The sequence below is a fragment of the Phyllopteryx taeniolatus genome, unplaced genomic scaffold (assembly GCF_024500385.1).
Source record: "Phyllopteryx taeniolatus isolate TA_2022b unplaced genomic scaffold, UOR_Ptae_1.2 contig_29, whole genome shotgun sequence".
Taxonomy (NCBI): domain Eukaryota; kingdom Metazoa; phylum Chordata; class Actinopteri; order Syngnathiformes; family Syngnathidae; genus Phyllopteryx; species Phyllopteryx taeniolatus.
In genome coordinates this window covers 606,911-632,098 of record NW_026903217.1, presented here as the reverse complement: position 1 = coordinate 632,098, position 25,188 = coordinate 606,911, and the positions used below count along the sequence as shown (strand labels likewise).

The window sequence follows — 25,188 nt, the reverse complement described above, 5'->3', positions numbered from 1 at the left end:
TCTATATCTATATCTATATATATATATATAGATTGCCCGTAGGCATGACTGTGAGTGCGAATGGTTGTTAGTTTCTATGTGCCCTGCGATTGGCTGGCAACCAGTTCAGGGTGTACCCCGCCTCCTGCCCGATGACAGCTGGGATAGGCTCCAGCACGCCCGCGACCCTAGTGAGGAGAAGCGGCTCAGAAAATGGATGGATGGATGGATAGATAGATATAGATATATATATATATATTCGTATCACGTGATACGGCACAATGTTATCACATCAGTGCTTTTAATTGGCTCGAGGCTAAGGATACAAAGGTATGGATTTTTAAATGATACGTAATTTTTGCACATTATTGTGTGGACCCCAAAGCCACGGTTTATGAACCCAAACCACTTCTGAGGAATACATTATAGTGGAGTGAATGGAAGTATTAGTAGGAGTAGATTAGGTAAATTAATTCAGAATGAGCAGAATCAAATTCAAAATCATCTTTTTTTGTCGAGTATGTCAAAAACACACAAGGAATTTGTCTCCGGAAGTTGGAGCCGCACGAGTGCGACAACGGACAGCCATTTGACAGAAAATGCATTCGAGAGAATTGGAATGTAGTCAAAGTGCAAGAGCCACCATACCAAACATTGGCGGTTCAGTGGTAGAATTCTCGCCTGCCATGCGGGAGCCCCGGCTCCGATTCCTGGCCAATGCAGCTTGACGGTTTTGTGTATATTCAGCTCTATTTGAGGTAAATGAGTACAAACTACTTCTGCTTGCAAAACACACATTTTCCCCTCCCGGCACTGGACTCCCGAGGACAGGAACCAAGTGTTTGTTCGTCACATCTTGTCAGAACTGGGTCACATGCGTAGACTTTGCGAACATAGTTCACCAACTTGGCGCGCTGGGCCATCCTCACAAATATCCCTTGTGTTGTTTCGTGGCAGTGTTGGGCAGAAACAATGATAACACCCTAGTAGTACCAATTTTTGTTGGACTGGAAAGCCAAGGAGAGGAAACAGACAGTTTTTGTCAGTCTAATCACACAAGAAGCAGAATTTCAACCCGCATACCCGTAGATCTTACAACCTGAATGGAGTTGCTTGGACGGCTCGGCCACTCCGACAGACTTCGATTGTGTTGTTTTTCATTGCATCATCGTTTTCTGATGTTTATATGCATGTCAGTGCCTTTGACTTACTGACTCAATACTCATCTGAAATGTAGGAATCCAAGTCAAGAGCATGAGAATGAAGACTAAGTCTGTTGACAGAACATTTGCCACTCGGACTTAATGTCCCCTGCTTCCCCCGGGACATGGACAAAGTTTTGCCACCCAGTGGGAATCAGATTATAGCTCCGCCCCTCTTTTGACCCTAGTGTCCAAGAAATGCGGCAGCAAGCCTGATGACATGACCACAAAGTTGATCATCAAACTGCGGCTTTAGGTTGTCCTGGTGTCAAGTGCTCATCTGGAAACCCTTATGTGTGAAGATGGTTTTCATTATTGACAGTCTGTGACGAGCACATTATTCCTATAAGTAAGCACGACTCGCACTCAGATCGGGGAGGTGTGAGGAGGCGTTCGCCTTCATCACGCCGTTCCGGGTCACATTGTCACTCGCCATGTGAGCATTGAATTCCCCCCAAAAAAAGGAAAAGAACAACAGAATGGACACATTCTCTTTATACACTGTCAGGAGTGGGATTTGAACCCACACCTCCATAGCAACTGCAACCTGAATGCGGCACCTAGGACCGCTCGGCCATCCTGACAGTAGTACATTGTATTGTTTATAAGGAACAAAGGGTCCGGGTCTTTAGTCACCCTAGGGGGTCTGCTCATCCGGTGGGCGACCCGTTCGAGAACATTGGAATGTAGTCAAAGTGCAAGAGCCACCATACCAAGCATTGGTGGTTCAGCGATAGAATTCTCGCCTGCCACACATTTGTCCCCTGCTTCCCCCGGGACATGGAGGAAGTTTTGCCGGAGGTGGGAGTTGAAGCTTCTTCTGACTGGGGACTCTGCCAGACATTACCAGCACACCTCACAATACGTAATTCTCTTTCAGGTCGAACTGACATCTGCCCCCAACATCGAAGCAAACACACCACCCAGTGGGAATCAGATTGCAGCTCCGCCCCGCTTTTGACCCTCGTGTCCATGAAATGCGGCAGCAAGCCCGATGACATGACCACAAAGTTGATCATCAAACTGCCGCTTTTGGTTGTCCTGGTGTCAAGTGCTCATCTGGAAACCCTTATGTGTGAAGATGATTTTCATTATTGACAGTCTGTGACGAGCACATTATTCCTATCAGTGTGCAAGACTTGCACTCAGATCAGGGAGGGGTTCGCCTTTATCACGCCCTTCTGGGTCACATTGTCACTCGCCATGTGAGCATTGAATTCCCCCAGCAGAGGCGCACACACAAAAAGGAAAAGAAAGACAGAATGGACACATTGTCTTTATACAGTAGACACTGTCAGGAGTGGGATTTGAACCCACACCTCCATAGAGACCGCAACCTGAATGCAGCGCCTTGGACCGCTCGGCCATCCTGACAGTAGTACATTGCATTGTTTAGAAGGAACAAAGGATCCGGGTCTTTATTCAACCCAGGGTGTCTGCTTGTCAGGTGGGCGACCCGTTCAAGAGCATTGGAATGTAGTCAAAGTGCAGGAACCACCATACAAAGCATTGGTGGTTCAGTGGTAGAATTCTCGCCTCCCACGCGGGAGGCCCGGGTCCGATTGCCGGCCAATGCAGCTTGACAGTTTTGTGTATATTCAGCTCTGTTTGAAGTAAATGAGTACAAACTCCTTCTGCTTGCAAAACACACATTTTCCCCGACCGGTACTGGACTTCCGAGGACAGGAACCAAGTGTTTGTTGGTCACATCTTGTCAGAACAGCGTCATATGCGAGGCTTTATCAACGCAGTTCACCAACTTGGCGCGCTCGGCCGTCCTCACAAATATCCCTTGTGTTGTTTCGTGGCAGTGTAGGGCAGAAACAATGATAACACCCTAGTTTTACCAATTTCTGTTGGACTGGAAAGCCAAGGAGAGGAAACAGACAGTTTTTGTCAGTCTAATCACAGTAGAAGCAGAATTTCAACCCGCATACCCATCGAGACTGCAACCGGAATGGAGTTGCTTGGACGGCTTGGCCACTCCGACAGACTTCGATTGTGCTGTTTTTCATTGCATCATAGTTTTCTGATGTTTATATGCATGCCAGTGCCTCTGACTTACTGACTCAATACTCATCTGAAATGTAGGAATCCAAGTCAAGAGCATGAGAATGAAGACAAAGTCTGTTGACAGAACATTTGCCACTCGGACTTAATGTCCCCTGCTTCCCCCGGGACATGGACAAAGTTTTGCCGGAGGTGGGAGTTGAAGCTCCTTCTGACTGGGGACTCTGCCAGACATTACCAGCACACCCTCACAATACGTAATTCTCTTTCAGGTCGAACTAACATCTGCCCCCAACATCGAAGCAAACACACCACCCAGTGGGAATCAGATTGCAGCTCCGCCCCTCTTTTGACCCGAGTGTCCAAGAAATGCGGCAGCAAGCCCGATGACATGACCACAAAGTTGATCATCAAACTGCGGCTTTTGGTTGTCCTGGTGTCAAGTGCTCATCTCGAAACCCTTATGTATGAAGATCGTTTTCATGATTGACAGTCTGTGACGAGCACATTATTCCTATAAGTAAGCACGACTCGCGCTCAGATCGGGGAGGGGTGAGGAGGCGTTCGCCTTCATCACACCCTTCCGGGTCACATTCTCACTCGCCATGTGAGCATTGAATTCCCCCAGCAGAGGCGCACTCACAAAAAGGAAAAGAATGACAGAATGGACACATTGTCTTTATACGATAGACACTGTCAGGAGTGGGATTTGAACCCACGCCTCCATAGAGACTGCAACCTGAATACAGCGCCTTGGACTGCTCGGCCATCCTGACAGTAGTATGTTGTGTTGTTTCGAAGGAAAAAAGGGTCTGGGTCTTTATTCACCCCAGGGGGTCTGCTCATCCGGTGGGCGGGTGACCCGTTCGAGAGCATTGCAATGTAGTCAAAGTGCAAGAGCCACCATGCCAAGCATTGGTGGTTCAGTGGTAGAATTCTCACCTGCCATGCGGGAGGCCTGGGTCCGATTCCTGGCCAATGCAGTTGACTGTTTTGTGTATATTAAGCTCTATTTGAGGTAAAACTCAACTGCTTGCAAAACACACACTTCCCCCTACCGTTACTGGACTACCGAGGACAGGAACCAAGTGTTTGTTGGTCACATCTTGTCAGAAGTGGGTCATATGCGTCGACTTTGCGAATGTAATTCACCAACTTGGCGCACATGGCAAAAATTTGTAGATTACGCGAGGGACCTCTTCTGAATTTTTCTTAAACCCCAGTGTGAACACTGGACATTACTGCAGTACTGTCATAACACTGCCCAATACAGGCAGTGTAATCAATGTTATATTTACTGAGAGTCTTTGATCATAGCAAAAAGGTGACCGTGTCTAAACCATCATCTGGCGTGAAATGGAGAAATCCTTCCACGACATCATTTTTCACATCATGCACCACCAAAGATACTTGTTCCATTTTACTCAGGTCCTTACTTTCATCTCCCTTTAAATCAGACATTTCAACATCTTGTATTTCATCACTTATTTGGGCATACTTTCCATTTCTTGGAATATCTGCTATCTTTTCTGCAACTGTTTTGTCAAATTTGCCTCGAATCTGCAAAAGTTCAAGGAAGTTTTCCTGGATGACAGCCATGTCATTCTCTGTCTCCTCTCTTTGAAAGTCCCTGGCATGCACTGAACTCCACAATTGCTTTCATATTTTTTCTGTCTCTCTTGACTATTTTTGTATCTACATCACACAGAGCACTTAACATTGTTGAACCAGACCCTTTCTGAATAGTCCACTCATTCCACACTACCATAGCATATTTATGCTCCACACTAGTGTTAGCGCCAGATCTCGGGAAAGCTGAGCAGCAACAAGTGGCACACAGATAGTCTTCCCAATAAACTACGGTGGACAGACTGCGGACAAACAACAGGATATGTTAATCAGTCGGCCACAGTCTTTACTTCTGAAGCTGCGCATACCCCTCTGGTCCACAGCGACAGCACCATCTGCTGGTTTGCTATTGTATAAACTCATAACAATAAAAACATTGGTAAATCACCCAGAAAATTAAGGGGGTGTCTGTTTTAAATTAAACCTTTGATTAGGCATTTTCAATCCTACTACACTCTCCACTGCTTTAAAAGAAGACTCCGGCATCTTGTACCAATGTCTCAAGTCAGGCTACACACAGTACAAAAACATCATATATCAAGGTCCTTGTAATCTTTTGTCCTAACACCTAACATGTCCAAACGGGTGGGGAGTGATAGTACATGTCAGGTTGTGCTGGGTAGTAGGGGATTGGGTACGGTACACAGGCAAACATCATGTTTTCCATGCTTGGTAAGATGGCTGTCCAAACTTGTTGTAGGTGAGAATTTCCCTCGGTTTCACTGTTCAGATTGATCTCCGTGCTGTTGTGATATCCTCATGTCCATTTGAATCTGACACATTATCACATTGTTCACCTGAAGTAGCCATTTCCAAATCATTGTTTTCAACAGGAATAGTTTCATTGACATTGTCCCTTTCATAGGTCTCGTTCGGTATAACATCCGCTGGAACTGTGACAATAGGCGCTGGTCTTGGCACTGAATGAAGTGCGCCAGGTGGGATTGACATGTTTGGGTTTTGCACAACAACTCGGGGTGATGTGCTTGGTTTTGGCAGTGATTGAGTACTTCGCCTTAAGGGTTTACATTCAGGGGATGTAGCTCTGAGTTCATGGTCTGAGGTTGAGTTCTGTTTCGTTGATTCACAGGTACACAAGACCAGTGATATGTGTATTCCTCTGTATTCTGTCCTGTTTAGTTTATATTTTGAGTCTGGTCTTTTTCCAGTGGTAATTGACTGGTAATAGAATATTTCTGTGCAAAACTCTGAGATTTCAAGCTCCTGTTTCTGCTCAAACTTGGTAAACAGGACAATTTCCAATATTTTTAACAACTTAGTGGATAGACATTTTCCAATAAGGTCTTAGTTTTCCAGGTCCTCCGCGTTCTGAGAGATTCCTGACCAGTACTCGGTCTCCAAGTTGCAAAGGAATGCCTTTTGTGTGTTGCTCATCGTACTTTTTCCCTTCAGCTGAGCTTTTCTAGCTATTTTCTGAAGCTATTTTGTATGCTTGCCGCAGTTGCGAAGACCATTTATCAGCATACGCTTGTTTTGTTTGGCTGTCACTTTCAGGTTTTATGTCATAAAGTCGGTCAAGTGGTAATCTTGGTGTTCTACCATACAGGAGAAAGAATGGTGAGTACCCAGTTGATTTGTGTCGAGTACAATTGTACGCATGGAGGATGTGTGATAAATGTTCTTTCCACTGTAATTTTTTCCTTCCTGTAGGGTGCGTAACATTTGTAGGAGGGTTCTGTTCAGTCTTTCATTTCCCGGTGGATAATAGGGAGTTGTTCAAGGATTAGCTATGCAGCCCTATGGGGGGCACAAGTCAGTGCAAACTGTCGGCCGGTCCCAAGCCCGGATAAATGCAGAGGGTTGCGTCAGGAAGGGAATCCGGCTTAAAACCTTGCCAAACAAATATGAGCGTTCATCCAAAGAATTCCATACCGGATCGGTCGTGGCCCGGGTTAACAACGTCCGCCACCGGCGGTGTCAACCTGCGGGGCGCCGTTGGAAATTCAGCTACTGTGGGTCGAAGTCAAAGAAGAAGAGGTGGAAAGCGGGTTCTTCGGCAGAAAGAGAAGAGGAAAACACAGAGCCTAGAACTGAATGTGGGGACTTTGAATGTTGGGACTATGACAGGAAAATCTCGGGAGTTGGTTGACATGATGATTAGGAGAAAGGTTGATATATTGTGTGTCCAGGAGACCAGGTGGAAAGGCAGTAAGGCTAGAAGTTTAGGGGCAGGGTTTAAATTATTTTACCATGGTGTAGATGGGGAGAGAAATGGAGTCGGGGTTATTTTAAAAGAAGAGTTGGCTAAGAATGTCTTGGAGGTGAAAGAGTATCAGATCGAGTGATGAGGCTGAAACTTGAAATTGAGGGTGTTATGTGTAATGTGATTAGTGGCTATGCCCCACAGGTAGGATGTGACCTAGAGGTGAAAGAGAAATTCTGGAAGGAGCTAGATGAAGTAGTTCTGAGCATCCCAGACAGAGAGCGAGTCGTAATTGGTGCAGATTGTAATGGACATGTTGGTGAAGGTAATAGGGGTGATGAAGAAGTGATGGGTAAGTATGGCATCCAGGAAATGAACTTGGAAGGACAGATGGTGGTAGACTTTGCAACAAGGATGCAAATGGCTGTAGTGAACACTTTTTTCCAGAAGAGGCACGCACATAGGGTGACCTACAAGAGCGGAGGTCGAAGCACAAAGGTGGATTACATCTTGTGCAGACGAAGTAATCTGAAGGAGGTTACCAACTGTAAGGTAGTGTGGCTAGACAGCATAGGATGGTGATGTGTAAGATGACTCTGGTGGTGGGGAGGAAAATTAGAAAGACAAAGGCAGAGAAGAGAACCATGTGGTGGAAGCTGAGACAGGACGAGTGTTGTGCAGCTTTTCGGGAAGAGGTGAGACAGGCTCTCGGTGGACGGGAGCAGCTTCCAGAAGACTGGACCACTGCAGCCAAGGTGATCAGAGAGGCAGGCAGGAGAGTACTTTGTGTATCTTCTGGCAGGAAAGGAGAGAAGGAGACTTGGTGGTGGAACCTCACAGTACAGGAAGAAGTGGGACACTGAGAGGACCGAGGAGAGGCGAAAGGAATACATTGAGATGCGACACAGGGCAAAGGTAGAGGTGGCAAAGGCAAAACAAGAGGCATTTGATGACATGTATGGCAGGTTGGACACTAAAGAAGGAGAAAAGGATCGATACAGGCTGGCCAGACAGAGGGATAGAGATGGGAAGGATGTGCAGCAGGTTAGGGTGATTAAGGATAGAGATGGAAATATGTTGACTGGTGCCAGCAGTGTGCTTGCAAGATGGAAAGAATACTTCGAGGAGTTGATGAATGAGGAAAATGAGAGAGAAGGGAGCGTAGAAGAGGCAATTGTGTTGGACGAGGAACTGGCAATGATTAGTAAGGGGGAAGTTAGAAAGGCATTCAAGAGAATGAAAAATGGAAAGGCAGTTGGTCCTGATGACATTCCTGTGGAGGTATGGAAGCATCTAGGAGAGGTGGCTGTGGGGTTTTTGACCAGCTTGTTCAATAGAATTCTAGTGCGTGAGAAGATGCCTGAGGAATGGAGGAAAAGTGTACTGGTGCCCATTTTTAAGAAGAAAGGTGATGTGCAGAGCTGTGGGAACTATAGAGGAATAAAGTTGATGAGCCACACAATGAAGTTATGGGAAAGAGTAGTGGAGGCTAGACTCAGGACAGAAGTGAGTATTTGCGAGCAACAGTATGGTTTCATGCCTAGAAAGAGTACCACAGATGCATTATTTGCCTTGAGGATGTTGATGGAAAAGTACAGAGAAGGTCAGAAGGAGCTACATTGTGTCTTTGTAGATCTAGAGAAAGCCTATGACAGAGTACCCAGAGAGGAACTGTGGTACTGCAAGCGGAAGTCTGGAGTGGCAGAGAAGTATGTTAGAATAATACAGGACTTGTACGAGGGCAGCAGAACAGCCGTGAGGTGTGCTGTAGGTGTGACAGAAGAATTTAATGTGGACATGGGACTGCATCAGGGATCAGCCCTGAGCCCCTTCCTTTTTGCTGTGGTGATGGATAGGCTGACAGATGAGGTTAGACTGGAATCCCCGTGGACCATGATGTTTGCAGATGACATTGTAATGTGCAGTGAAAGCAGGGTGCAGCTGGAGGAACAGTTAGAAAGATGGAGGCATGCATGGAAAGAAGAGGAATGAAGATTAGCCGAAGTAAAACAGAATATATGTGCATGAATGAGAGGGGTGGTGGGGGAAGAATGAGGCTACAGGGAGAAGAGATAGCAAGGGTGGAGGACTTTAAATACTTGGGGTCAACCGTCCAGAGCAATGGTGAGTGTGGTCAGGAAGTGAAGAAACGGGTCCAAGCAGGTTGGAACGGGTGGAGGAAGGTGTCAGGTGTGTTATGTGACAGAAGAGTCTCTGCTAGGATTAAGGGCAGAGTTTATAAAACAGTGGTGAGGCCAGCCATGATGTACGGATTACAGACAGTGGCACTGAAGAGACAACAGGAAGCAGAGCTGGAGGTGGCGGAAATGAAGATGTTGAGGTTCGCTCTTGGAGTGACCAGGTTGGATAAAATTAGAAATGAGCTCATCAGAGGGACAGCCAAGGTTCGATGTTTTGGAGACAAAGTTAGAGAGAGCAGACTTCAATGGTTTGGACACGTCCAGAGGAGAAATAGTGAGTATATTGGTAGAAGGATGATGAGGATAGAGCTGCCAGGCAAGAGAGCTAGAGGAAGACCAAAGAGAAGGTTGATGGATGTCGTGAGGGAAGACCTTATGGCAGTTGGTGTTCGAGAGGAGGATGCAGGAGATAGGCTTACATGGAAAAGGATGACGCGTTGTGGCGACCCCTCACAGGACAGGCCGAAAGGAAAAGAAGAAGATACTAACGAGGAGTCTTTTGCCCGATCTTCACCTACTGTCAAGCACATGTCAATGCACCTCAACGCCTCGGCAATTCCAGCGTGCAAGGCGGTTTTGCTGGTCCTGCTAACAGTTTCGGTCGTGGAGTGGTTGCTCTGTTCACCAAACACACGTAAGGTCCCTGTTTGGAAACAAGGCTGATGGGTTTTTTTTGTTTTCCCGCAAAGAGAATCAAAGAGAATCAAAGAGAATCGGGGAATCAAACCCTGTTCTTCCACATGACAGGCGGAGATACTGTCCACTATACTAACGAGCAGTCTCTTGCCTTACCTCCACCTCGTGTCAAGCACACATCAATGAACCTGCATGCAACGGAAATGCCAGCGAGGCGGTTGGCTGGTCCTGCTCACACATGGCACGAAAGCAACCGTTTCAGTCGTGTCGTGTTTGTTACGTTCGCCAAACACGCGTAAGGTCCCTCTTTGGAAACGAGGCTGATGTGCTTTTTTGTTTTCCCACAAAGAAGAGCCCCACGAAAAGCTGCATAGCACTGGAGGTCAACTCCCCGTCTGGGAATCGAACCATGGTCTTCCACGTGACAGGCAGACATACTTTCCACAAAACTAACGAGGAGTCTTTTGCACTACCTTCACCTAGTGTCAAGCACACGTCAATGCACTGAACGCATCGGCAATGCCAGCTTGCGAGGCGCTTTGCTGGTCCTGCTAACAGATAGAACGAGAGCAACAGTTTCAGTCGTGGAGTGGTTGTTATGTTCGCCAAACACGCGTAAGGTCCCTGTTTGGAAACAAGGCTTAGCGGCTTTTTTGTTGTCCCGCAAAGAGCCCCACCAAAAGCTAAAGAGCACATGAACTCAACTCCCTGTCTGGTCCACTATACTAACAAGGAGTCTATTACCTTATATTCACTGATTGTCGAGCACGTCACTGCACCTGAACGCATCGGCAATGCCAGCGAGGCGGTTTGCTGGTCCTGCTAACATATAGCACAAGAGCAATTCAGGAATACTTAAATATTATTTGACGTGAACAAATGAGCAGGATTACTTTGATAAAAGAAAGCGTAAACCCTCCAAGTCTGTGTGTGTAATTTATGGCATTTTCTTACATGGATTGTCTTTGTGTATTAAGAACATAACTCTTGTTATGGTTGTTATTGTTTTGTTATGACTAGCATCAGCATCAGGGGTTGAGGTCACTAGCAGAGGGGTTTTTGAGGGTCTGGGTGACCCCATGGTGGCAGTGAAGAGGTGGTGCTGGTCTTGGAGAACATGGAGGAGGAGGAAGATGTGGTGCTCTTATTGGGGGAGAAGGAAGAGAATGGAACAGGAAGCAGCAATAACCCGACCGGTAGAGATGCCATGTGTAAGGCTGCCGTACTGGGTAGGCAATTGTATTACGTAGTGTATACAGCAAAAATGATGAAATAACGGTGACCGCTCATTCGAAGTTTTTTTTTCCATGCGCAATATGTTGGAAATTTTCTGCATGAAGATCAAAGCCCAAATGGTGGAAAACAGGGAACGTTCCCATACCCGGAGTCAAACCCAGGTCTCATGGGTGAAATGCAGGAATCCTGACAACTTGGCCATCTGGGACATGCCTTGGTTGTGTTTTTTTCCCCCAAGGTCAATCGCAAGTTTTCTGCATGAACAGCAAAATGGTGGAATCCTGGTCAGGGTCACAGGGTGCTGGAGCCTATCCCTGCTGACTTCAGGCGAAAGGCGGACGACACCCTGAACTGGTCACCAGTCAGTCGCAGGGCACATATTGACACGGACAACCATTCGCACGCACATTTACACCATTACAGTGTGAGCTGAATCCACGCTGCCCACACCAAAGTCAGGCGAGCGTACCACTAGACCATCAGTGACTTGGTGGAACACTGGGTAAAAAATACTCTCATACTGGGAGCCGGACCTGGTTCCCTGGGTGATCCATGCCATAATACTGAAACTGAGGTAGTTATCATACGAGGTGACAAAGTTTAAATAGTAGAGAGCAGAAGCGATTCAAGGAACATTCCTAAAATTGTAGTCAAACCAGGAATCCTGACCACAAGACCATATAGTGGTGTGACTTCAACTTTTTATTTTAAATATTCTTCACTTTCTTTCAAGACCAATTTTTCGTAAGACCATGAAGCCAAAACAAAATAATTCAGGTTACATTCCCATACCGCGAGTTGGAGACCAGTGAAAACCATCCAATCCTGTTGGTGTCTCTACCACTTATTCATTCCAAAATTCTAAATATTTTTTTCAAGTGCAAAGTATTGGACATTTTTTGCATGAAGATCAAAGCCCAAATGGTGGAATTTAGGGGACATTCCCATACCATGAGTCAAAGTACCTATATATATATGTATATATATATATAGGTACCTCTCAATAAATTAGAATATAGTTGAAAAGGTTTTCTTCAGTACTCATACAGTGATTAAACGCTGAAGTACTTTTCAGAGGGCAAATTCCAGCCTAATTTCTACATTAAAAATCACTATTTCTTGAATGAATTCACTATTTCGTTTGATGTTATATTTTAGTTTCTCAATATGGGGAATTTTTTTTATTTGCTATGTGCTGCAATCATTAAAATAATACATATTTTAAATATGAAATACTTCACTCTGAGTGCGTGCAGTGTGCAGTTCATCTCTATAATTTCACTTTTTGAATTGAACTACCTCATAAAAGATTTACACTATTCACGTGTGAGCATGATTGACATGAACTCGTGAATGCCAGTGATGTGTGCAAAAATGTGATTGACATGCTCGCGTGAACGTATTTGAATAGTGTTGATGAGAGCATTTGAGTAGTGTAAATGAGAGCATTTGATGAGTGTAAATGAGAGCATTTGAGTAGTGAAAATGAGAGCATTTGAGTCCTATCAATGAGAGCATTTGAGTCATCAATGAGACCATTTGAGTAGTGTTAATAAGAGCAAGACTAGTGCGTATGAGAGTGTTTGAGTAGTCCTTATGAGAGCCTTTCAGTAGTTTGTGTGTGTGTGAAACCATTTGAATAGTAAGTGTGAGAGTTAATCCTGAATAATGTCCCTAACGGCCCTTCATACTCAAGGCATCCAGCTTGCTATGCTTGGAGCCGAGCTGCCACACTCTGCTGTTCCACACCACACTTCTCGCTGGGAACAGACAACACATCAATAATAGAAACGGGGGTTTCATTTCTCTGTGGCTCATTGGTTTATGGGTGTGATTCTCGTTTTGGGTTTGAGAGGTTCTGGACGAGCCATCCTTCAAAAGATTGTTTTTAATCTATCTGCTGCATTTTTAACTACCTTGTCGTACGGTGGCCCATGTGACAAGATATAAGGTCATGAGCTCCTCAGTGTGCTTTGTTGTTCTTGGGGTATGATTCTCACTTGGGGTGTGAGCGGTTCCTCGTGGAAAAGGCCTCATTTTCAGTGCCGTCACACAGTGGCCCAGGTGACAAGTAATGTGGTCTATTGTGCATTCTGTGGCTCGTTGGTCAAGAGGTATGATTCTCGCTTCGGGTGTGAGCGGTCCCAGGTTCAATTCCTGGATGAACCCACCTAAGGAAATATCTGTGGTGGATGAGTATGCTGCAATACAAAAAGTGTGTCCTCTCAAGGTGGCCTGTGTAACAAGTAAAGGGGTCATTGAGGATTCATGTTTTGGTTGATGGGTATGATTCTTGCTTAGAGAAGCTCAATAGTGTATTTTAAGATCTGTGGTTATCGGCTTCCTTGTCATATGGTTATCCATGTGACAAGTTATGAAGTAGTCTGCTCTTCTGTGTGGGTTTTTGGTCTCGGGCTATACTTCTCACGAAGAGCAGGACTGCAAGAGGTCCCAGGGTTGAAATCCCCTTAAAAGCTCTCTTTCGAAATGTCAATGGCCAGGCATCCTTTGCATTTGAAACTCCCATTGTCACACAATGGCCAGTATGACAAGGGATCATGTTTTTAATTTCTATGTGCCTTGTTGTTCTTGCGGTATGTTTCTCGATTAGCTGTGGGTGTGAGAGGTCCAATTTTCAAGTCCCAGAAGAGCCCTTTTTTAAAAGTTGACCAGCAAGAGTTATTACTGCTTTGCCTCTGGTACTCTAAATTTCCTGAATCTCAGACTGAAAAAGGCTTAATAATAAATAAATATTAATAATTGCAAAATGTGACTGCCAGACTCACATCTAACTGGTTTATGGGGTTGTTTTACTTTCTGAGCAACTGGGTACTGGGTTGGTGCCAGTGGTGTGTGTGGTTTCTCCTGTTGGTCTCGGCAGAGGTATGATGGGTAAAATGGAACCTGGAATACTTCTTGTACCACCACGACTCTGGGTCTACTTTCCAAAACCCGGATGAACCCTTTGTTTGAAGTCAACTCATAAAAATGTTAAGGCCTCTTTACCCAACAAAACTCTTGACTGGTGACTACTTGTCTTTTTAGTGAAGGTTAACTGGGCACCTACAGATGATGTCAAGTAAGGAGCGGTATCTGTCTTTTTCCTGAACAGTTTCCTCCAAAGCCTTTTTGTCCTGTTGACTTTCCTTCGGGCGGCACGGAAACGACTGGTTAGAACGTTTGCCTCACAGTTCTGAGGTCCAGGATTCAATCCCCGGCCCCGCCTGTGTGGTTTGCATGTTCTCCCCGTGCCTGCGTGGGTTTTCTCTGGGCACTCCGGTTTCCTCCCACATCCCAAAAACATGCATGGTAGGTTAATTAACAACTCCAAATTGCACGTAGGTGTGAATGGTTGTTTGTTTGTATGTGCCCTGCGATTAGCTGGCAACCAGTTCAGGGTGCACCCCGCCTCCTGCCCGATGATAGGTGGGATAGGCTCCAGCATGCCCGCGACCCTAGTGAGGAGAAGCGGCTCGGAAAATGGATGGATGGCTGGATGGACTTTCCTTCGTTACTTCCTGGATCCTCGCCTCCAGTTCCGTTCTGGCCCAGTCGCTCTGCTGCAGCCGAGTATGCAATGCTTGCTCCAGGGACGCCTCCAGGTGGGCACAAAAGTCCTGGAAGATGTGGAACAATTTGTGATAGTATGAGGAAAAGAGGGTCAGACCTGAGTTTGTTGCTGGTGCTTTGGCGAGGGCACCCTGCACAGCCATAAGGGTGGTGTTCCTCCGTGGAGAACAACCACAAAGACCTTTAGACTCACCACTATCGCCTTCACTAGACACCAGCTGGAGATTCATTGTGGACATTGTTAGACTGTGGATATTTGTACACAATGAAGACTTTATGTTCTGACCTGATGAACTTCGCTGACGACTTTCTGAAGGGCTTGGTTCTCAGCCTGGAAGACTTCCATCTCTCCTTTGTCTTTGCTTCTGCTCGTCTCCTGAGCAGGAAACAATGCTTTGAGACGAGACTTCAACTAATTTTACTCCGCCACCAAAGTCTCACCATTCTGTCCAGGCTATCGTCCTTCTCGCTGTTTTGGCTGGGGAGTTGCTTCAGTGCATCCGTCATTTCCATGGTCTTGAATCAGATATGGAAAATACTCACATTATCTTGTTGGGTTGGTTGTATGGTGGTATCTTGTCGATCAGTGCAATTAATGTTGAGGCCAATGTTTTCATAGACGGCGGTGCTAAACCCCTCCTTGAGCCGTCACCTTGTCGTGGTGGAGGGGTTTGTGTGTCCCAGTGATCCTAGGAGCTAAGTTGTCTGGGGCTTTATGCCCCTGGCAGGGTCACCCATGACAAACAGGTCCTAGGTGAGGGACCAGACAAAGCACGGCTCAAAGACCCCTAATGATGACGACAAACAATGGACTTCGTTTTCCCTTGCCCGGACGCGGGCCACCGGGGCCCCCCACTGGAGCCAGGCCTGGTGGTGGGGCTCGAAGGCGAGCGCCTGGTGGCCGGGCCTGCACCCATGGGGCCCGGCCGGGCACAGCCCGAAAGGTCCCCAATCCCATGGGCTCACCACCTGTGGGAGGGGCCATAGGGGTCGGGTGCAGTGTGAGCTGGGCGGTGGCCGAAGGCGGGGACCTTGGCGATCCGATCCCCGGCTACAGAAGCTGGCTCTAGGGACGTGGAATGTCACCTCTCTGGCATGGAAGGAGCCCGAGCTGGTGTGTGAGGTCGAGAAGTTCCGACTCGATATAGTCGGACTCGCCTCCACACACACCTGGGGCTCTGGTACCAGTCCTCTCGAGAGGGGTTGGACTCTCTTCCACTCTGGAGTTGCCCATGGTGAGAGGCGCCGAGCAGGTGTGGGTATACTTATTGCCCCCCGGCTCGGCGCCTGTACGTTGGGGTTCACCCCGGTGGACGAGAGGGTAGCCTCCCTCCGCCTTCGGGTGGGGGGACGGGTCCTGACTGTTGTTTGTGCCTATGCACCAAACAGCAGTTCAGAGTACCCACCCTTTTTGGAGTCCTTGGAGGGGGTGCTGGAGAGCGCTCCCGCTGGGGACTCCATTGTTCTGTTGGGGGACTTCAATGCTCACGTGGGCAATGACAGTGAGACCTGGAAGGGCGCGATTGGGAGGAACGGCCCCCCCGATCAGAACCCAAGCGGTGTTCTGTTATTGGACTTCTGTGCTCGTCACGGATTGTCCATAACGAACACCATGTTCAAGCATAAGGGTGTCCACACGTGCACTTGGCACCAGGACACCCTAGGTCGCAGTTCGATGATCGACTTTGTGGTCGTGTCATCGGACTTGCGGCCGCATGTCTTGGACACTCGGGTGAAGAGAGGGGCGGAGCTGTCAATTGATCACCACCTGGTGGTGAGTGGGCTCCGATGGTGGGGGAAGATGCCGGTCCGACGTGGCAGGCCCAAACGTATTGTGAGGGTCTGCTGGGAACGTCTGGCAGAATCCCCTGTCAGAAGGAGTTTCAACTCCCACCTCCGACAGAACTTTGCTCATGTTCCGGGGGAGCCGGGGGACATCGAGTCCGAGTGGACCATGTTCCGCGCCTCCATTGCTGAGGCGGATGACCGGAGCTGTGGCCGTAAAGTGGTTGGTGCCTGTCGTGGCGGCAATTCCCGAACCTGTTGGTGGACACCAACGGTGAGGGATGCCGTCAAGCTGAAGAAGGAGTCCTATCAGGCCTTTTTGGCCTGTGGGACTCCTGAGGCAGCTGATGGGTACCGGCTGGCCAAGCGGAATGCAGCTCTGGTGGTCGCTGAAGCAAAAACCCGGGCATGGGAGGAGTTCGGTGAGGCCATTGAGAAAGACTTCCGGACGGCTTCGAGGAAATTCTGGTCCACCATCCGACGTCTCAGGAGAGGAAAGCAGTGCACCACCAACACTGTGTATAGTGGGGATGGGGCGCTGCTGACCTCGACTCGGGACGTTGTGAGTCGGTGGGGAGAATACTTCGAAGACCTCCTCAATTCCACCGACACGCCTTCCCATGGAGAAGCAGAGTGTGGGTTCTCTGAGGCGGGCTCTCCTATCTCTGGGTTTGAGGTCACCGAGGTAGTTAAAAAGCTCCTCGGTGGCAGGGCCCCGGGGGTGGATGAGATTCGCCCGGAGTTCCTAAAGGCTCTGGATGTTGTGGGGCTGTCCTGGTTGACACGCCTCTGCAACATCGCGTGGACATCGGGGACAGTGCCTCTGGATTGGCAGACTGGGGTGGTGGTCCCCCTTTTTAAGAAGGGGGACCGGAGGGTGTGTTCCAACTACAGGGGGATCACACTGCTCAGCCTCCCTGGTAAGGTCTATTCAGGGGTGCTGGAGAGGAGGGTCCGTCGGGAAGTCGAATCTCAGATTCAGGAGGAGCAGTGTGGTTTTCGTCCTGGCCGTGGAACAGTGGACCAGCTCTACACCCTCGGCAGGGTCCTCGAGGGTGCATGGGAGTTCGCCCAACCAGTCTACATGTGTTTTGTGGACTTGGAGAAGGCGTTCGACCGTGTCCCTCGGGGAGTCCTGTGGAGAGTGCTTCGGGAGTATGGGGTACCGAACCCCCTGATACGGGCTGTTCGGTCCCTGTACGACCGGAGTCAGAGTTTGGTCCGCATATCCGGCAGTAAGTCGGACTCGTTCCCGGTGAGGGTTGGACTCCGCCAAGGCTGCCCTTTGTCGCCGATTCTGTTCATAACTTTTATGGACAGAATTTCTAGGCGCAGCCGAGGCGTAGAGGGGGTCCGGTTTGGTGGCCTCAGTATTGCATCTCTGCTTTTTGCAGATGATGTGGTTCTGTTGGCTTCATCAAGCCGTGACCTCCAACTCTCATTGGAGCAGTTCGCAGCTGAGTGTGAAGCGGCTGGGATGAGAATCAGCACCTCCAAATCTGAGACCATGGTCCTCAGTCGGGAAAGGGTGGCATGCCATCTCCAGGTCGGGGATGAGATCCTGCCCCAAGTGGAGGAATTCAAGTATCTTGGGGTCTTGTTCACGAGTGAGGGAAGAATGGAACGGGAGATCGACAGGCGGATCGGTGCAGCGTCTGCAGTGATGCGGACTTTGTATCGGTCCGTTGTGGTAAAGAAAGAGCTAAGCCGAAAGGCGAAGCTCTCAATTTACCGGTCGATCTTCGTTCCTACCCTCACCTATGGTCATGAGCTGTGGGTCGTGACCGAAAGAACAAGATCCCGGATACAAGCGGCCGAAATGAGTTTCCTCCGCAGGGTGTCCGGGCTCTCCCTTAGAGATAGGGTGAGAAGCTCGGTCATCCGAGAGGATCTCAGAGTAGAGCCGCTACTCCTCCGCATTGAGAGGAGCCAGATGAGGTGGCTGGGGCATCTGATTCTGATGCCTCCCGGACGCCTCCCTGGTGAGGTGTTCCGGGCATGTCCCACCGGGAGGAGACCCCGGGGACGACCCAGGACGCGCTGGAGAGACTACATCCTTCGGCTGGCCTGGGAACGCCTCGGGATCCCCCCGGAAGAGCTGGATGAAGTGGCTGGGGAGAGGGTAGTCTGGGCGTCCCTGCTGAAGCTACTGCCCCCGCGACCCGACCCGGATAAGCGGTAGAGAATGGATGGATGGATGGATGGATTAATGGACATTCTGCCGCTTCTGGTGTTTGCACCACGGCCACCTGGGAGCAGTATAATTCAGACATATGGATATACTGTACATGGAGACACTCAAAACCGCAGTAATATGAGTCATGCTTTGCAGAGGATGAAGAATATATGCCTGTGAGTATTCTTATATTATCCGTCTATATCTATTGCTCCACCATATTTTTTCCAAATATTGTACATTGTTTGCATTAAGCTAAAGTGACTTATCTGAAGCCAAGCTGTGGTTATTTTAAATATACAACCCCAATTCCAATGAAGTTGGGACGTGTTAAACATAAATAAAAACAGAATACAATGATTTGAAAATCATGTTCAACCTATATTTAATTGAATACACTACAAAGACAAGATATTTAATGTTCAAACTGATAAACTTTATTTATTTTTTTAGCAAATAATCATAATTATGGCTGCAACACGTTCCAAAAAAGCTGGGACAGGGTCATGTTTACCACTGTGTTACATCACCTTTTCTTTTAACAAAATTAAATAAACTTTTGGGAACTGAGGACAGTTTGTTGAAGCTTTGTAGGTGGAATTCTTTCCCATTCTTGCTTGATGTACAGCTTCAGCTGTTCAACAGTCTGGTCTCTGTTGTTGTATTTTACACTTCATAATGCGCCACACATTTTCAATGGGAGACAGGTCTGGACTGCAGGCAGGCCAGTCTAGTACCTGCACACTTTTACTATGAAGCCACGCTGTTGTAACACGTGCAGAATGTGGTTTGGCATTGCCTTGCTGAAATAAGCAGGGGCGTCCATCAAAAAGACGTTGCTTGGATGGCAGCATATGTTTCTCCAAAACCTGTATGTACCTTTCAGCATTAATGGTGCCTTCACAGATGTGTAAGTTACCCATGCCATTGGCACTACCACAGCCCCATACCATCACAGATGCTGGATTTTGAACTTTGCATCCATACCAGTCCGGATGGTTCTTTTCCTCTTTGGCCCGGAGGACACGACGTCCATAATTTCCAAAAACAATTTGAAATGTGGACTCGTCGGACCACTGAACACTTTTCCACTTTGCATGAGTCCATCTTAGATGAACTCGGCCCCAGAGAAGCAGGCGGGATTTCTGGGTGTTGTTGATAAGTGGCTTTAATTTGAATAGTAGAGTTGCAAGTTGCACTTACGAATGTAGTGCCGAACTGTATTTACTGACATTGGTTTTCTGAAGTGTTCCTGAGCCCATGTGGTGATATCCTTTACACATTGATGTCAGTTTTTGATGCAGTGCCGCCTGAGGGACATCGACGGTCACGGGCATTCATTGTTGGTTTTTGGCCTTGCCGCTTACATGCAGTGATTTCTCCAGATTCTCTGAACCTTTTGATGATATAATAGACCGTAGATGATGAAATCCCTGAATTCCGTGCAATTGTATGTTGAATGAACATTGTCCTTAAATTGTTCGACTATTTTCTCACGCACTTGTTCACAAAGAGGTGAACCTCACCCCAGCTTTGCTTGTGAATAACTGAGCAATTCAGGGAAGCTCCTTTTATACCCAATCATGGCACCCACCTGTTCCCAATTCGCCTGTTCACCTGTGGGATTTTCCAAACAGGGTTTGATGAGCATTCCTCAAAGTTCTCAGTCTTTTTTGCCACTTGTCCCAGCTTTTTTGGAACATGTTGCCACCATCAAATTCTAAGTTAATGATTATTTGCTAAAAGCAATCACGTTTATCAGTTTGAACATTAAATCTTGTCTTTGTAGTGTATTCAATTAAATACAGGTTGAACATGATTTGCAAATGGCGGCACGGTGGATGACTGGTTAGAGCGTCACAGTTCTGAGGACCCGGTTTCAATCCCCGGCCCCGCCTGTGTGGAGTTTGAATGTTCTCCCTGTGCCTGTGTGGGTTTTCTCCGGGCACTCCGGTTTCCTCCCACATCCCAAATACATGCATTAATTGGACACTCTAAATTGTCCGTAGGTGTGAATGTGAGTGTGAATGGTTGTTTGTTTGTGCCCTGTGATTGGCTGGCAACCAGTTCAGGGTGTACCCCGCCTCCTGCCCGATGATAGCTGGGATAGGCTCCAGCACGCCCACGACCCTTGTGAGGAGAAGCGGCTCAGAAAATGGATGGATGATTTGCAAATACATGTATTCGGTTTTATTTATGTTTAACACAACGTCCCAACTTCATTGGAATTGGGGTTGTACAATGTGTCACTTTTTTTGTTTAGGTTGACAGTAAACTTAAACTCGAAGAGGCGGTAAACAGCTTGAAGCTGTTTTTTTTTTTTTTTTAATGAATTGTTCACTCTCTGCCGAACTGCTGCTTGTTGTGAAGTGAGTTGAGTTCACTGGCACCACACAGCGCTTGTATCAAATTTTTGCTCGCAAGTCAAAGTATAAAAAGAGCCCGACGACAGCTCGTAAATTTCGTAAGTCATGTCACTCGTCGGTAACAGCACTGCAGAGAGGAACAATTTAATTTTTTTTCCCAACAATAATCACCGAGTTGAAACGGGCTTATTCTCCGTCCATTCTGTACATTCATAATACAATTCACCATGACATCACAACAATACTGTACGTTATTCTGGGTGGCAACAAAGCGTTCTCCCATGGCACCACTTGTCAGCAAACCCTTCCATGCCATTTGACCCAGGCAGAGCGATTGAGAACACACACAGGGTGACACGTTTGAATTAATGAGTTTCTTCTTGCGAGGTGTCTCTGATTGGCAAGTCTTCTCCTTTACCGCTGTAGTTTGAATTTGTGGTACTTATTTTTTGTGGTATCCTGTGGATTTATTCTTGAAAAACTTAAGTCGTTTCAAGTTGAAAAGATTGACTCGTGTGGGAAGGCCCTCACTCTATCCACCAGATGGCTGTGTTCCTGTATCTTTGTGTGTGTGTGTGTGTGTGTGTAGGTGTGTGCGTGTATATAGTAGATGTTTGAGAGCGAGAAAATGTTCTTATTTAAACACTGTAGTAATAATAAGATGGCTTTTGTATCTTCCTGCCAGATGAAGAAGGCGATTGCTTTCTATTTGACTAATGATAGGGCTACTTGTTGTCCACCTTGTTCAGCCATTGTCTGTTTACTGGGGATTTCAAGAGAGTCGGACCATAGACTGTCTGCAGCCTGAGGTCTTCTCCTTTTGGTTACGTCTCTTCTCTTGGTTACGCCCACGTGTGCCTATGTGGCGCCCATGTTGGGGAGGTCGTCGTTCCCATAAAAGGCAATGCATGAGAATGTGACTCACGAGGCTTACCGTTTTGTCAGCAGCAAAGTGTATGCTATCAATACACAACATTAAAACATTGATCAGTTTGGAATGACCGACGTATGTGAGTGGCTGAATAATTGCTTCAGTAACCTTTTTAATTGGCGCCATTTCTATGTCATCATCGTCAGTTGACATCTTGTAGTCAAGTCATCAATGGAGACAGCAACACTGTCGTCTAGCAGAAGGAGGGAGGGCCTTCCCACACGTGTGAATCTTCTCAAGTTGAAACCTGCGTTACGTCCACCCATCCATTTTCTGAGCCGCTTTTCCTCACTAAGGAGCCTATCCCAGCTATCATCGGGCAGGAGGCGGGGTACACCCTGAACTGGTTGCCAGCCAATCGCAGGGCACATATAAACAAACAACCATTCACACTCACAGTAACACCTACGGGCAATTTAGAGTCTCCAATTCGGGCATGTTTTTGGGATGTGGGAGGAAACCGGAGTGACCAGATAAAACCCACGCAGGCACGGGGAGAACATGCAAACTCCACACAGGCGGGGCCGGGGATTGAACCCCGATCCTCAGAACTGTGAGGCAGACGCTCTAACCAGTCGGCCACCATGCCGCCACAAATGATAAATGCACATTAACAATCGAGGGTTATCGAGGATATATTTGTGGCTCTGAAAAACACGTGCAAATAATTTGTGTATTTGAAAGACACGTGGGAATCGCGGATATATTTGTGGATCTGAAAAACACGTGCAAATAATTTTGAGCCATATCTCGCCCCATAAGAAAGAAAAGATGCCTCTATATTGAAAAGTCCATCCATTTTCTATAGCACTTACTCATGAGGGTTCACAGGTGAGCTGGAGATGATCCCAGCTGACATCAGGCAAGAGGCAGGGTACACACTGGACTGGTTGCCAGTCGATGGCAGGACAACTGAGCAGACAAGTTCTCCACAATGTGGTTGTAATTAAGACAATAATGCAATGATGATCATTTCGACTGGTGAACTGGGAAGTGGACAGACAAACTTGTTTGCATCTGGAAAGGGGAGAAAGCCGATCGTGGATGGAAGCACTTGATTGAAGGGCACAAAATGGACCTGGTGGCTTTCTAATTGCTGGTCATCAGGATTTGTTAGCTGATCAGGATGTATTTTTATACACATTGATATCATCATTCTTCTTAAAAAAAACCTCTCTCTTCATAGGAGTTGACGCATCAAGATGCCGTTTGTCTTCAGGTGTTCAAGAAGGAAGAATTGTTTATTATATTGAGTTACTGTATATGTTTGTGTTTGGCATTAAATGAACTTGATATCCAGCTCTGAAATTTGCATTTCCAGTGTAATTAGTGGACTCCCCTTGCCAACTACTAGAGCAAACAGAATTAAAGAAGAAAAAAAACAGTTGATTTGATATATGGTGATTTGTTGCACATTTGTCACCCTTGGATGGACGGTAAGCGACATGTCGAATCAAGTGCCGTTATTGCTGTTATTTCATATACATTTGAAGTAGCGATGGGCACGGCAGTTCTTTTGAGTTTACTGAATCAGTTCGTTCAAAAGCTTCGTTCGCTGCACCTTGAAATTCTGTCCATAAATGGTACGAACAGAATCGGTGACAAAGGGCGGCAGCCTTGGTGGAATCCAACCCTCACCGGAAACGAGTCCGACTTACTGCTGGCAATGCGGACAAAGCTCTGAGACTGGTCGTACAGGGACCGAACAGCCCGTATCAGGGGGTTCGGTACCCCATACTCCCGAAGCACCCCCCCACAGGACCCCCCGAGGGACACGGTCGAACGCCTTCTCCAAGTCCACAAAACACATGTAGACTGGTTGGGCGAACTCCCATGCACCCTCGAGGACCCTGCCAAGGGTGTAGAGCTGGTCCACTGTTCCACGGCCAGGACAAAAACCACACTGCTCATCCTGAATTTGAGATTCAACTTCCCAACGTACCTTCCTCTCCAGCACCCCTGAATAGACCTTACCAGGGAGGCTGAGGTGTGTGTTCCCCCTGTAGTTGGAACACACCCTCTGGTCCCCCTTCTTAAAAAGGGGGACCACCACCCCAGTCTGCCAATCCAGAGGCACTGTCCCCGATGTCCATGCGATGTTGCAGAGGCGTGTCAACCAGGACAGCCCCACAACATCCAGAGCCTTGAGGAACTCCAGGCGAATCTCATCCACCCCCGGGGCCTTGCCACCGAGGAGCTTTTTAACCACCTCGGTGACCTCAACCCCAGAGATAGGAGAGCCCGCCTCAGAGAACCCAGACTCTGCTCCCTCATGGGAAGGCGTGTCGGTGGAATTGAGGAGGTCTTCGAAGTATTCTCCCCACTGGCTCACAACGTCCCGAGTCGAGGTCAGAAGCGCCCCATCCCCACTATACACAGTGTTGATGGTGCACTGCTTCCCCCTCCTGAGACGCCGAATGGTGGACCAGAATATCCTCAAAGCCGTCCGGAAGTCTTTCTCCATGGCCTCACCGAACTCCTCCCATGCCCGAGTTTTTGCTTCAGCGACCACCAAAGCTGCATTCCGCTTGGCCAGGGGTCGTGAGTTCAATTCTCACTGGGGCCTGTTGGCAATCTAAACAACTGCTATTGATTATGTGAAACAGGATAACTCCATCCAAATGCTACACTCTGCAGTTGTCATTGGAACAGCAACCTTCTTCTCCTCAGTCAATACTCACAATCTCTGTACCAAAAATTACCATTGTGGCCCGACTGAAGGTCAACAATGCATGAACAAGAGTAACTGTATTCCCCCAAAGTGACAAATACAAAGTGCTTTTTAAACACACACCTACTACTAGCCACTACGAGCTAATCTGGGACATATTATTCTGTGGCAACGAAATTAGCGCTTTCACCAAAATGCCAACGCTAGCCTCGACAACAAGTGCTAAGATCACTGGTATAGTAAACCTATCGTAAACCAGTAACTAAATGAGCATGTAAATATCATGCAAAATTCAAGCCATTTGTATTTCTGCTGCATCCACAGCCTTTTCTGCATTTGCATCTTTGCGCTAACTCACAACTGGGGTTTAGCATTTGTTTTATTGTTGTTATCATTGTGTTATCATTACGTTATTTATTTTTATTTTCTGATTCTATTGTGATTTCAATTAAAGACTTATTCGGCTAATGCCGGGACTTTGCGTATCGACTTTCGTGCAATATCATGTGTAAATGTGTGTTGGTAAAACAATTAAATTCCTTGAAACCTTGTTTTTTCTTAACAAGCTGACAATGCACTTTTGCCCACTTTGTGGTTGTGAGCTCTTTAATCAAAATGCTAACTTAGGCCTC

At 47.3% G+C, this 25,188-nt stretch overlaps 4 non-coding genes across 4 annotated transcripts; 2 read left to right on the top strand and 2 right to left on the bottom strand.

Annotated features, from left to right (window-relative positions):
• Nucleotides 1-2,473: 2,473 nt before the first annotated feature.
• On the bottom strand, nt 2,474-2,555 carry trnal-cag (transfer RNA leucine (anticodon CAG)). Its single transcript has one exon. It is a non-coding gene; the product is annotated as a tRNA-Leu (tRNA).
• Nucleotides 2,556-2,687: 132 nt separating this feature from the next.
• Nucleotides 2,688-2,758, top strand: trnag-ccc (transfer RNA glycine (anticodon CCC)). Its single transcript has one exon. It is a non-coding gene; the product is annotated as a tRNA-Gly (tRNA).
• A 1,127-nt stretch (nt 2,759-3,885) lies between these two features.
• trnal-cag (transfer RNA leucine (anticodon CAG)) lies at nt 3,886-3,967 on the bottom strand. Its single transcript has one exon. It is a non-coding gene; the product is annotated as a tRNA-Leu (tRNA).
• Nucleotides 3,968-4,103: 136 nt separating this feature from the next.
• Nucleotides 4,104-4,174, top strand: trnag-gcc (transfer RNA glycine (anticodon GCC)). The gene has a single exon. It is a non-coding gene; the product is annotated as a tRNA-Gly (tRNA).
• Nucleotides 4,175-25,188: the final 21,014 nt, after the last annotated feature.